Source organism: Hyperolius riggenbachi, chromosome 5 (assembly GCF_040937935.1).
Source record: "Hyperolius riggenbachi isolate aHypRig1 chromosome 5, aHypRig1.pri, whole genome shotgun sequence".
Taxonomy (NCBI): Eukaryota; Metazoa; Chordata; class Amphibia; order Anura; family Hyperoliidae; genus Hyperolius; species Hyperolius riggenbachi.
Genome location: NC_090650.1, coordinates 278,029,741 through 278,043,694, shown reverse-complemented (window position 1 = coordinate 278,043,694; position 13,954 = coordinate 278,029,741). Strand labels below are relative to the sequence as shown.

Here is a 13,954-nt window from a genome sequence, read left to right as displayed (position 1 = left end):
CCCATGCATAACCGTAACCCTTCCTCTCCCACACCTAACCTTAACCATCCACGCCGCCATAATGCCCCCAATGCATAACCGTAACCCTTCCTCCCCCACACCTATCCTTAACCATCCATGCCGCCGTAACGCCCCCCCCCCCCATGCATAACCGTAACCCTTCCTTCCCCACACCTAACCTTAACCATCCATGCCGCCGTAACCCTCCTCCTATGCATAACCGTAACCCTTCCTCCCCCACACCTAATTTTAACCATCCATGCTGCCGTAACGCCCCCCATGCACAACCGTAACCCTTCCTCCACCACACCTAACCTTAACCATCCATACACACCGCCATAACCCCCCCTCCCATGCATAACCATAACCCTTCCTCCCCCACACCTATCCTTAACCATCCACGTCGCCATAATGCCCCCCATGCATAACCGTAACCCTTCCTCCCCCACACCTAATTTTAACCATCCATGCTGCCGTAACGCCCCCCATGCATAACCATAACCCTTCCTCCCCCACACCTATCCTTAACCATCCATACACACCGCCATAACCCCCCCTCCCATGCATAACCGTAACCCTTCCTCTCCCACACCTAACCTTAACCATCCACGCCGCCATAATGCCCCCAATGCATAACCGTAACCCTTCCTCCCCCACACCTATCCTTAACCATCCATGCCGCCGTAACGCCCCCCCATGCATAACCGTAACCCTTCCTCCCCCACACCTAACCTTAACCACCCATGCTGCCGTAACCCTCCTCCTATGCATAACCGTAACCCTTCCTCCCCCACACCTAACCTTAACCATCCATGCTGCCGTAACGCCCCCCATGCATAAGCGTGAACCCTTCCTCCCCCACACCTAACATTAACCATCCACGCCGCCATAACCCGCCTCCTATGCCTAACCTTAACCCTTCCTTCCCCACACCTAACCTTAACCATCCACACCAATGCAAAGCCCCTCCCCACATCCAACCTTAACTGTTCCACTGCTGGTGAAAAAACTTTTTGGACGCTGACATAGGGTCCATTGTACAGTAATTATAAGCAAAGAGGAGGAGCAGCCCCAATTTCCTGTTTCCCAAATGCGGTCCTTCAGCCAAGGATAAATGGGATATTCTTGTTTAATTACAAGCTCATTTCTGGTTGGTTGTTGTTCATTTCTGTAGTTTGCATGTACAACATGTAATATTGCTAAAGCTATGGAATTAATTATGTGAGACGCAACAGCAATTCTTTTTTTTTGTTATTTTTCCTTCTTGTGGACTTCTACTTCTTCTCGTAGATTCCACATTTAAAAGTAATTTAATCATTCCTAACCATGCCCATACACCTTGCAATAAAGCAATGTGCAATTTTTGCTAGTAATGTCAGAAAAATAAAGGTTTTCATCCTTCCTTTCTGTTCCTTTTCGCATCAGCTTCAACATCAGAGTAATAATGAAGGGGTAGACGGGGACATCAATTTGTTTGATGGAAAATGACGGAGTTGCCTTGTTTTTGATTACTGAAAAGGCCAGAAATGATCACATCTAATACAAAACTAAACATATTAAAAATATAAAGGAGTAAATAAAACTGTGCCATAATACTCCCTTTATGAATACATTGTGTCCAGTTCAATAGAAAAGCCATGTAATGAAATGTGCACATCTTGAAAAGTGATTGTATACATTTAAATGGTCACAAATGCATTAGATATATTACATTGTTAAAGGCCCATATCATCCAGAGAATTGAAACAAGTGCAAACAAAACTGAAAGTTACATAGATGGTAACATGCCCATCAACTAGCGTGGACAGTATGTTTCTGTCCACTTCTGCACTGCGGAATTATTGACATAGATGCAGGCAAGACACAGCAAGAGATAAAGCTATGTTAGTTATTAGTTGACAGGTTTGCAATCCTCAGCTGTGTCATATCAGATCATAGTAGAGTTAGGGCCTGTTTCTTCCGCGCTGAATCCGCAGAATTTCCCCGCAGGCAAATCGTGCGGGGAAACTCTGCCATAGGGATGAATAGCGCCGCCGGCCAAATCGCTTGCGCTAGCGATTCGGCCCGCATCTCCATCCGAAATTGTGTTGGAGGCTGCGAATCCCTTAGCCATGCATGGCACGGCTGATGGGATTCTTCTGCGTACCTGCAGACCCAGAAATGCCGCCGCCTGTCTCGATGACGCATGCAGCACAAGTGGAAACGGGCCCTAAGTGAAAAAGCAGATATATAATTGCAGTCATGCCACAGCATCTGCATTGCAGATTGTTTTTGCAATACAGTCAGGAAGTCTTTGATTTATCAAAAAGAATTCTCACCATGGGTACATGTGTGCTACAGCAGTTGCACAATTGCTTTTCCACTCACCTTTCAGCAATACTTACCATGATTTGATATGACCCAAATGAGGGATGCAATATGTTTGCCATCTAATAAAATACAGTTTCAAAAAAATACAGTCTTCTCAGGCTATCCCTCCAGCTTTAGTAAATCGGGGCTGGGATCTTAAAGTAGACCTGAGATTAATCAAAAGGAAGATTTCATCCATAACGTGGGCTTTCTCCATCTCCCTCCGACCTGATCGCTCCCTTGCCACTATCCTCAGCTTCCTGGATCCTCCGCTATGACTCCCAGTGACTTCGGGAGTCGGAGCTTACTGTGCATGCATGGCCCAGACACGTGCATGCCATCACTAATGTGCAGGCACAGAATGCTCCCGCCTGTGGAAGCACAACACGGGAGCATGCACAGCCGCACTGCACCTGCGCTGACTGGCCGATGTTACCGGGAGGATTGCAGACGATCCAGGAAGCGGAGAACAGCGTTGAGAAAGCAATCAGATCGAAGGAGGCTGGAGGAAACCCCAGGTATGTATGAGTTTTTCCTTTCAATTCATCTCAGGTACACTTTAAATGTCACTGCTAGAACAGGAAGTCACAGTTCAGACAGCATAAAAGGATAAGCTGCTTTGTGACTTGCTTTATGCCAATTAGAGTTCCGTTCTCAAGTAGATATGTCACTAGGGATAGCCCGAACGGTTCCTGGTGAACTTCCGGGGTTCGCGTTTGCGGAGAACCGCAAACGTCTGCGGAAGTTCGGTTTGCCCCCATAGTGACCCTCTACATCACAGTCAGCAGGCACATTGTAGCCAACCAGGCTACACTCCCTCCTGGAGCCCCACCCCCCCTTATAAAAGGCAGGCAGCGTCAGCCTTTTCACTCACTCGTGTGCCTGCAGTAATTAGAGAAGGGAGAGCTGCTGTGCAGAGACCTATAGGGAAAGCTTAGTTAGGCTCTTGTAGGCTTGTTAGCTTGCTCCTTGCTGATTCTTATTGCTAAAAAAAAGCACCCCGCAACAGCTCTTGTGGAAGCTAATCTTGTTCTTGTGATCTTTTTTTTTGTGTGTGTGTGTGTGTGTGTGTCCCACAGACACTTGTGTTGCATAGACAGCCTTGGTAATTCCTACTGTGTGTGCCACTGCCAGGCACAGCACATTCAGTGACTACCTGTGTGTGTGACAGGTGCACATTGTAATACCCATCACTGCATATACCTACCTGTTGTTCACTTCAGTGCACCCACCTACCTACGTGAGCGCTCGCAGTGTCACTGTGCCTGTCCGGTACCTGTCTGTGTGTGACAGGTGCACATTGTAATACCTATCACTGCATATACCTACCTGTTGTTCATTTCAGTGAACCTACCTACCTACGTGAGCGCACACAGTGTGATATTCAATACCACCAGTCACTGTATCTGTTCATGGTACGTGTGTGTGACAGGTGCACATTTGTAATACCCATCACTGCATATACCTACCTGTTGTGTTCAGTGCACCCACCTATCCACGTGAGTGCACGCAGTGTGATATACCACTCCGTGCATACCTGTTAACTGCACCTGTGTGACTGCACATTGTATTAGTCAAGTCAGTGCATACCTTTCACTGCATCCCCCCCAATATGGACAAAACAAAAGGCAGAGGCAGGCCACCTTGCAGGTCTGTTCGAGGTCGCGCTGTTGTGATTTTGTGCGGCCCTCGATCCAAAGTACAGTGTTCAGAAGAACGCACGTGCCATCAACCCCCAATATTGTTAGGACATAGTTGGCTATTTAACACAGAACACCTCATCTTTCTCAGCTTCTGCATGGTAGCGTGACATATCTTTCTCCTCCTGCTCTGATTCTGGCACCCCACTTAACACTCAGTCGGCCGCCACCACCAAAGTGCCATCACCCCAGGGCTCAGCGGTGTGGAAATTTTTTTGTGTGTCTGCCTCAGATGAGAGCAATGCCATCTGTACTCTCTGTCACCGAAAATTGAGCTGTGGAAAGACCAAGACCCGCATAGAGACAACTACCATACGAAGGCACATGATTACAAAGCACAAACTGCAATGGGATGACCACCTGAGGAAAAGCAGCACACAAAAGCAAAGCCACACACCGCAGTGGAAGATACCAGGCCACAATATTTTCTCAAAAAAGGCGATACCTAAACAGTACCGTGATGTTGAAAGGCAAGTGGTGACATCTCTGGCACACAGCGTTGGTTCAAGGGTCCATCTGACCACGGATGCCTGGTCTGTAAAGCATGCTCAGGCCTGCCCGAAGACTAAGTCAGTCCCCACACACAGCATCTCTGCCTGCACGCCGTGTGACTGCCTGCCCCAAGACTAAGTTGCTCCCCACACAGCATCTCTGTCCGCCACCACCAACAGGGTCCAGGACTCCAGGTGGATTCCTGAATATTTAAGGCCAGCCGCTATAATAATTTTTCTGGTGTGTGTACATGCCTGCCTAATTTTTCTGGCTGCACTGCAGCTGCAACAACAAAACAAAAGGCATGTACATGTGCAAACTTCCCTTCGTGATCATTACTTTGCCATGGTGAAGGGGCTTGTGTATCACAATGAAGCAATGACCGCCGGCTATATGAGTGTGTTGGGGGGGCACACCCAAGATAATAAGGTCGTTGCTCAATTGTGGACAGACCAAATTCGATCAGCTGGACAGTCACTGTTGTTCTATAATTGAACTACCTCAGCCCGGCGACCATATGGGCTTGAAAACCGATATTGCCTGCACTCTCACCATGGCGCACACCAGTCCAGCTGTTTGTGGTGCGTTACACAGTGAGTTTGGTCTGTCAGTGTGAAGCAGTACACTAATTACACTACCTGATTGATGTATACACATGGGGCTTGCGTATCACAATGAAGCAATGACCGCCGGCTATATGAGTGTCTGGGGGGGGGAAGGCACACCCAAGATAATAAGGTCGTTGCTTCATTGTGGACAGACCAAATTTGATCAGCTGGACAGTCACTGTTGTTCTATTATTGAGCTACCACAACCTGGCGACCATATGGGCTTGAAAACCGCCACGGCCTGCACTCTCGCCATGGTGCGCACCAGTCCAGCACGATCGTCACTACGCAAACAACTGTTTGCGGTGCGTTACACAGTGTGTTTGGTCTGTCAGTGTGAAGCAGTACTCTAATTACACTCCCTGATTGATGTATACACATGCAAGATGTTTTAAAGCACTTTAGGCCTGCAATTTAGCATTCAATGTGATTTCTGCCCTTAAAACGCTACTTTGCGTCAAATCCAGGTTTTTCCCCGGGACTTTTGGCGTCTATCCCACTCATCCATGCAAAAACTCAGATGTTAGACCCCTTGAAACATCTTTTCCATCACTTTTCTGACCAGCATAAGTGTTTCAAAGTTCGCCTCCCCATTGAAGTCTATTGCGGTTCGCGGAAGTTCGCGCAAACCGAACTTTTGTTGTACACAGGGCTGGATTTACCATGAGGCACTGTAGGCATGTGCCTACAGGCGCCTGCTGAATGAAAGGCGGCCCCACTCCCCTCACCGATTGCCTCCCTCCTTCCCTATGCAAAGTCCTGATGAGACTCTCGGCATTCAACTGACGAGACTGTCACAGCAAATTAATTCTTTAAGATCCACGACGACTCCCATGCAAAGTACCACACTCATTTGACCTCTTGTTCACCTGTCGTGTGTCATCGCGTATACCCACCAGCAGATAGATGGATCGGAGAGTGCTTGTCACCACCGTACGTTGCTGGGATCCATCTTCCTGGGTCGCAAAGTGAGTATTCAGCTTTAGTGATTATCAGCTGGAAATATTTTTGTGATCATTTCTGGGAACATTCTGGGAACAATCGCTGTAGCGACACACTGCCCAGCAGCCTTTTCTGTTGATTTCAAAACCACTGACAATTTGGCTATGAAAATATAGTGTGCCTAGCTGCCTATGTATCTTTAGTTGTAATGAAGCAAGCCGTAATGCAAAGTGTGCAATAATCATTACCAGAATTCAACACTAACACCTGGCTTTATTATGGTAGTATCTGATTGGCTGCTGTGAGTAATTTTGCTTTCCAGTTAAGCTTTGCTCTTTATGCTGCCTTGGTGTATGGCTCTGTAGGTGTGCTGCATTTTCTATAATGTAAAATGAATGAAGGGTCTTGAAGAAAGTGAGACCGCATTTAAAAGGTCATCACAGGTCAGTGGACCAGAGAACTCTATTGCAAAGATCTTGATGCTGGCATTGTAGAAAGGTTAAATGAAGCTGTTAGGTGATTCAGCTAACTAACTTGCCCAAAACTCAACTCTAACCAGACTGTTCATCTAAACAGGTTAGTGGCAGTTACTGTAAATTGTTACAACTAGGATTATAGTGCAAATGGTAATATAAGCTTCTTGAAGATTATGCTACAAAGAGAATACCTATGCATAGAGTCATATTAGTTAACTAGAAACCAATTTGTTTGAAGTAGTTGCTCCAAGTTCGGTCTAAGGTGCCCCATACCTGCGTACAATTCTGTAAAATAATTTCTTCTTTAAATTATACAAATTAAAAACAGAATTATAAATTAAAATGCCACATTTTCACGTTGTTCTTTTTTAATAAATGCCGTGCAAAAGGATTGATTTGAGTTAATTCAGTTGAAAATGTCTTCTATACAAAATCACTTCTATTTCAGATTTATCCCTGGAAATGTATGTAAAGTTAACACTCGACTTTGATGGAGGTGTTTGATATTTATGAGATTCAGTTTCAATGCTCATTTCTGGCAAATATTGATGAAAAAGTGGTCACTTTGAAGGTATGTTAACAAGCATGTGGCACATTGCAACAGATTTCTAGTCTTTTTCTAGTTATGCACATTGCAATGCACGGTACCCATTCATTTTGAATGTGGGTGTAACGTGTGTGGTGTCCGCTAGCGCACAGTTCAGCTCACATTCTCACAATACAACCTGACACCGCAGGAACATGCATATGTGAATCTGCTCACTGTGGGGACTTTGCATCACGTTCGTGTGCAATTATAAGTAGTTTCACAATGCACCTTAACACTAGTGTGAACCTATCCTAACAGACCACAACATGCCCAGAGTCATACTATATAGAGACTTCAGATGCCAATCTGTTGTGGAGGTGCTGCTTCTTGTAAAACATATTTTTATACACAGCTAGATTGCTCAATCATGAATATTTATGCAATGGAGAAGGGGAGGAGCTTCCTTTGCACATCTTTGGGGAAACAACACGCCCACGGGGTCCAGGGACTGGCAGATACAGAATGATAGAGATAGACAGATCACCTGTCCCATGTTAGCTTCTGCCATTGTTAGAAAAAAAAGAGGAGCATCTATGATAGAAAAGTAAATTAAGAGATTCAGCAGTCTACTATTTTCTATGATACAATATAGTAATGGGTGTCGCCTATCTTTTCTTACATTTATAGCAGTATTCCACCAATCTGGGTGCTACACAAAGTCCACATGAAACCACTTTCAAAAAGTGCTATTCTCTATGCTCTTTGTTCAGTATTTCTCCATTACCCCCCATATGCCTTTTATAAAACATCTATTTACAGAAAACACACCCGACTTTATAATTAAGATGTATCAGATGGGTGGATAACTAAGTCCCAAAATCTAGGAAGTAAATACGATAAGTGGGGCAGTTTACCAGAGAGAGGTCACCGAATGGCGCGTAACAAAGTCAACTAACCTTCCTTGTCTCGGCACCCATGGAAGACGTCTACTGAGCCTTGTACAAGCTTTTCAACTGAAATTATGAATAGATAATCTCTCTGGGAGGTCAATTCACAAAAAAGTTAGCCGGTTTAAATTATTTCAGCTTTTCTTTTTGTGCACTTGTTTAAGAATTGCTTTACATTCAAGCAGAAGACATTTAAGGGGCTTCAAATTCTGGTCCTTCGCTGGCTGGAGATAAAATAGACAGCCATTTGTAAGTGTTGGAGCTGAAGCACAAGGAAAACACTTATGATTTCAAAATAGTACACATTCTTTGCAAATACAGCCCTTTATCTCTTGCGCATGCATAAAAAATATACAGCAGGGAATGATCTCGTAAGTAAAGAGGGTAAATGAGTGAAAGTTTGGAAGTAAAGTATAGTGTGTGTAGCACTGTACATGAAAGCTTGCAGCTATGTGTGGAAGAATTATTGACATCAGCTCTTTGTATCTCAGTCTTTCAATTTAATGTATCACATAGTCTTCTGGCCTGAGGCCTTCTAAGTGTAACACCGAAAATCCCAGTCTGTTTTACACTATTTGTTGAAAGCTTTTAAACTAATAACCTAAACACTGCAAACATGGGTGGTGGCACCTTTTCTGTGTCTTCTACCAGCAGTTAATAGCATGAGGGGCAACACTAGACGACAGCTTACCGTAAAGAGTGGAAAAGAAAGAAATACAACACAACCTATGAAGGACATGGAAAGCTACAACATCTATGGATCGCTGGATTATAAAATGCTGGGAGATGCATACGATGTTCTTGATTATACTTTTCTTTCTCCACAGATAAACAGTTCCATTTAATGTCACTTCTATTGTAAGTAGCTGGGTGCTGTGGCTAATGAATACTCCCAGAGTATGGAAAATGCACCACCAGAATACATTAGAAAAATGTGCCTGGTGCTGCATACAGATGTGCCACATAGTGATTCAGGCCTTGTGTCTTACACAATGCCCCTAAAATCCCTCACTATTTCCAAGAAGTCCATTGACATCTCTTATACTCATATTAATGCACCGAGACTCAAAAGACTGTCAGAAAGACAACAAAAGAAGGCGACTTCTAGAAAGGGATAATGGACATTTCGGAACACAAAAGAATAATCATGAAGCCCATATTTGTTGGATTAGCAGTGGTAGTTGTTAATCAAGGTTACAAAGTTGCATGGCGTAGGTTTATTTGCTGAAGTGTTCCTGAGGTATTTTCTGTGGCTAAAAAATGGGGTGTGGGCAAGCTAGCTGAGATGCTAGGCTCTCGAGGCTTGCTGGTCATTTCTCAACCCTGTCAAAAGCACAAGATCTACGTGAGAGGCCTCTCAATAGGTTTCCAAAATGGCTGAATGACTCTGCAACAAAATGAAGACAATGAAGTGGTATGCACATGAACGAGAACGCTACGTACTGGGGGCGCGTGTGTGTGCATTCACATGTATGTGCGTGCATGGAGCACATGTGCATGGAGGCACATGTGTGCTTTTACCTTCTATACCGTCTGTGATTACACCCTTTAGCAATTATAACTGCTGGTATAAAACATTTTGCCAAGATATTATGCTGCTATTACAGTAGAATTGTGTTACAGTAAACTCTAATATAGTAAACCTCTGGCTATAGTAAACTCAGCCCCCAGGTCCCGACCATGCGCCTGTATGAATATACAATGTATGACCAATTCTGATATAGTAATCTTCTGATATAGTATATGACTTGGCAAAGTCCCTTAAAACTGACTATACAGGAATTCTATTGTATTAATATTTCTAGGATTTATATAGCACTAATGAATTTACACAATTCACTATCCCACAAAAGAGCTTACATGCTTTCTAGGGTCATTTGTAAGGGAAGACAGTTATCCACTGTATGGATGCAGGAGGGAACCCTCACAAATAAGGGAGAACATACAAACTCCATGCTAGTAGTGTCCTGAGTAGGGATCAAACCCAGGACCCCAGAGCATGGTGCAGCTGGGGGATATTTTATTCGGACAAGTATCACCTCTCTTTCAGTCTATCTGAGGGACTTTAATTGAACATATTTTATAGGTAAATGAAAAATATATCTTGCTAGGCTATATACTGTGCAACAATTGTGAATGAATTAATGCAGAATGAATCATCTTGGTGAAAACAGATTTTTTTTTTTACTTTCCCCAAAATTGACAGAAAAAAACATCTTTAACCAGTAGCTGTGGGTGGAAAATCTTGACGACTGACCAGTACTAACCCAAATCCAGAAAGTTTGGTAAAATCTGGTCACAGTTAAGATTGATAGAAGTTTTTGAATCAGGATGATGGCATTTAATAACTAACTTAGAAGAAAAAGAGAAAGCTAATCATTTTTGTCGTTTATTAGCTCTAAGTTTACTCTTTTTCTTCTAAGTTAGCCAATATATGGTATCATCTTAATTAAAAACTCCTTGCTTTTACAGATGGCTAGCACAGTACATTACTCAATACTAACACTACTAAGTTGAGATTGTAGTGTGATACATCCATTACTTTGTCCCAAAAAGTACTTAAATTAGATCAGTTAAAAAAAACCCAGAAATAACGATTGTTCCACTATCTGTCTGTGTGTGGCCAGTTGAAGGGTCCATGGCATGTTGCTTGCACTAACTAAAGCTACAATGAAACAACCATTACTTTGCTGTGCACTGAATAGTTTTCTTGCACTGCCTATTCGACTGTTGGGGATTTCCTGCAATTTTTATGGCCAGCAGTGACGTGACCAGTCAGTCCAGTGTCCACTTAGTTCAGCTTATGCTTGACCTGATGATCTGCATGCTGTGGACACAAAGCTGTTTGACTGAAAATGTTTAGCAAATATCTGAACTGATTATATATATGAATATATATATATATATATATATATATATATATATATATATATTCAGGGTTACACATAACCCAGGAAGCAGGTAGCCAGTAGCAAGGGCTCCCTGAAAATTACAGCTGGCACCTGACTTTCATTTTTTTTTCTAATTGCTTAATTGCTGGCTTCCAAGAGATTTCCCACTGGTTCTTGGATGGGTAAGACGGACTTCTGAGTTCCATGTTAATTTGTCAGTTTCCACCCCTGGCATATACATATTATCTCTCTTTCTCTCTCCCCCCCCCCACGTGTGTGTGTGTATGTGTGTGTGTGTGTGTGTGTGTGTGTGTGTGTGTACAGTGTGTGTGTGTGTGTATTATTATTATTATTTCTTTATTTTTATTACTTCGCCCCCACCTTGGCAGAGTTAACCCTTGCTTTGTCAGTAAACTGGTTGTCATTGCGCCATTATATAACGCTATATTTGTTTAATTTAATTAAACTGACCAACCTCCGGAGCCTGGAGATTAATTTAGACTGCTGCTACTTGTCCTGGGTTAATTCACCTCCACACCAGGTAACTGATGACAAGGTGTAGGTGTACCTTATTAATACATTTTAATAGGCACCTTCATTGCTTATAAACCTACAGAATGCTTTATTTATTACCATAAGAAAAAATACACCTTTTTAGCATGTATTCTATACCTAAAGGAAGGGAAGTAGTACAATGCATAGTATATAAGAACCTTTCCTTGAATAGAAAGTGGGGATTATAGTGCTCTATTATATAGCTTATATCTGTGTATGACAGAATTTTGTATGTCATGAGTCATGATGACCCATCCATAGTGCTATAATAGCAGTGGTGTGTTGTCAGGACTGGGGGTGATACAATAATGGAACAATATAGAACCTTCTACCTATAGTATAATTTTTAAACTCTGCCTTTATTTCTTAATGTATTTCAGGAGACCCTCTAGATGAATGTATGCAATGTTCACAGAAATTGTATATCACCCAGGGTTGGCAAGAAATGTGTTCTTAACCTCCACAGAGGTATATTAGATACATTTTGTTGAAAATATTTATTCTTGGTAAAATGCAACACTTGACTTGTTTTTATTTTGCTTACATAAATGACTATTTCATTAATAGAGTTGACTAGATGGTGATATGTTTCAGGTGGCAGAACACTCGCCCTCTTTTAAGCTTGCCCAGTACTGTATAATTTTCTGAGTCACACATATCCGATTTCATCATATAGAAATATATTGGCATATATACTTATTGGACTTATCTGAATGAAAGAAGCAAAGCATGAAGCACATCTGTCCTGTATATAAAATGGCTCCTTCACCCCTGGCAGGGTGGGGCATGACACACTGTGACACTCTGGTACCCAATATCACAAATGCACTGCCATGACAATATACTGAAGCATCCCATAATGCTAGCACACATTAAACTAGAATTAAGATTTAAAATCAAGATGCAGGGGTAACATCTTAACTAATTTATACATTTTTTTAATGAAAATTATCTGAAAAAGGTGGGAAAAATCCCAACTTGTGTGACAATGCCAACGGAGGCTAGCCTTGATCAGAGTGGGTAGGTTTGTACCATGTAGAAATATAAAAGAATTGTACTCAGTGAATCTACTGCCCCACTGAGCTTACAGCTGGCCAGGAAGCTTTCACTGCAGTTTATGTGGGAACGTTCTGATTATTACATGACTATCATAAAAGTCATCATTAATACAGGCACTAATTAGAAAAGTCTACAGTATTGTTTTATGTGGCTGTTAAAACATAATGTAGGTTTCTAATATTTTACAGCAGCCAAGGAATCGCCCAGCGGAAGGCCTATCGCCAACCCGTCCTGATTTATCTCGGTTTGTCTCTGGAAGGACTTTAGTAGAAGCTTAACTAAACTCATTACAATTAAATGCCAGGCATATTAAACATAACACAGAACTGCGATTTTGTTTCCTGAAGTCTATATGCCTGTCATAGTAAGAAACAGAGGAATGAAAAGCCAATGGGTTTTCTATAGCACCATTATGTTCTGTAGAGCTGCACAGTGGGTAACAAAGAGCCCAGGAGATGTGACACAGCATAAATATATACACAGTGCTATAAAGAAGTTATGGTTCCTCCTTGTGAGATCCTTCAGTGAAAAACGCAAAACTTTCCGCAAGCAGACTTACTGAAACCCTATTTTCTTATCACTTCAACGCATTTTGAAGGAACTTGAGTTGGTGAATTCTTGGCCATTTCTTTCATTAGTTTGAGTGAGTTGGAAGCAGGGAGGCTGAATGACAAATACTGTGCTAGCTATTCAGATACAGTACAAAAGCCGATTGCATTTTACATAACGGTGGAAACACAAAAGCTATGAGGCATTCAAGACTTTTGGAGACTGCTTTCCCAACTTGCCTGCTGTATTCCAGCACAAGGAGATCACTCTGAATGACATTTATTTCAAATGTAGCCAAGGAGCATTCCTGAAAGGAATTTAGGCGGAAGGTGTTGAATATATCATGCTCCAAATAACAAACATAATGCATGGACTACATAAATATGCAGTTATATGAAAATAGGTTGATCCTTTCTATCAACATAGGCAATAGGCATTAGGCTCTTCTAAGGGAGATACGTATCTCCAACCAGCAAGATCCTAAAACGCATTTGTTCCGTTTTTTGTAAGGCTTATTTCTTCATTAAAAACAATCTGCAACACAAGGCGGCTAGGCAGCATATAATGTATATACGACTTTAATAGAGCACCAAACCTGTAATGCAAGGAGATCTTTCCTTAACCTCCGCAGATTAATAAAAAGCTATTTATTTCAGAGCCCTTTCTCAACATCAGCAGAACATGACAAAAATGCTTTGCTCAGCTCTGAAGTTCCCTCACAAGAGAAGAGAAAACACACGCACAGTTTGTTGTTTTTCTGGTAACAACATACAGGCGATTACCCAACTTTACATAATCTTCAGTGCTCACGCCAGCTATTATGCAGCCATGCAGTTTATCACCTACTCAGCTTTATT

General features: G+C 42.5%; 1 long non-coding RNA gene across 2 annotated transcripts in view; it reads left to right on the top strand.

Moving 5' to 3' along the window:
* The window catches only part of LOC137518749 (uncharacterized), a 70,098-nt gene extending 57,276 nt beyond the window's left edge, over nt 1–12,822 (top strand). For both annotated transcript variants that reach the window (XR_011020892.1, XR_011020893.1), the window contains exons 2-3: nt 11,870–11,957; nt 12,737–12,822. This is a non-coding gene — a long non-coding RNA (uncharacterized lncRNA). The remainder of the gene's footprint in view (nt 1–11,869; nt 11,958–12,736) is intronic.
* The last annotated feature ends 1,132 nt before the right edge of the window (nt 12,823–13,954 follow it).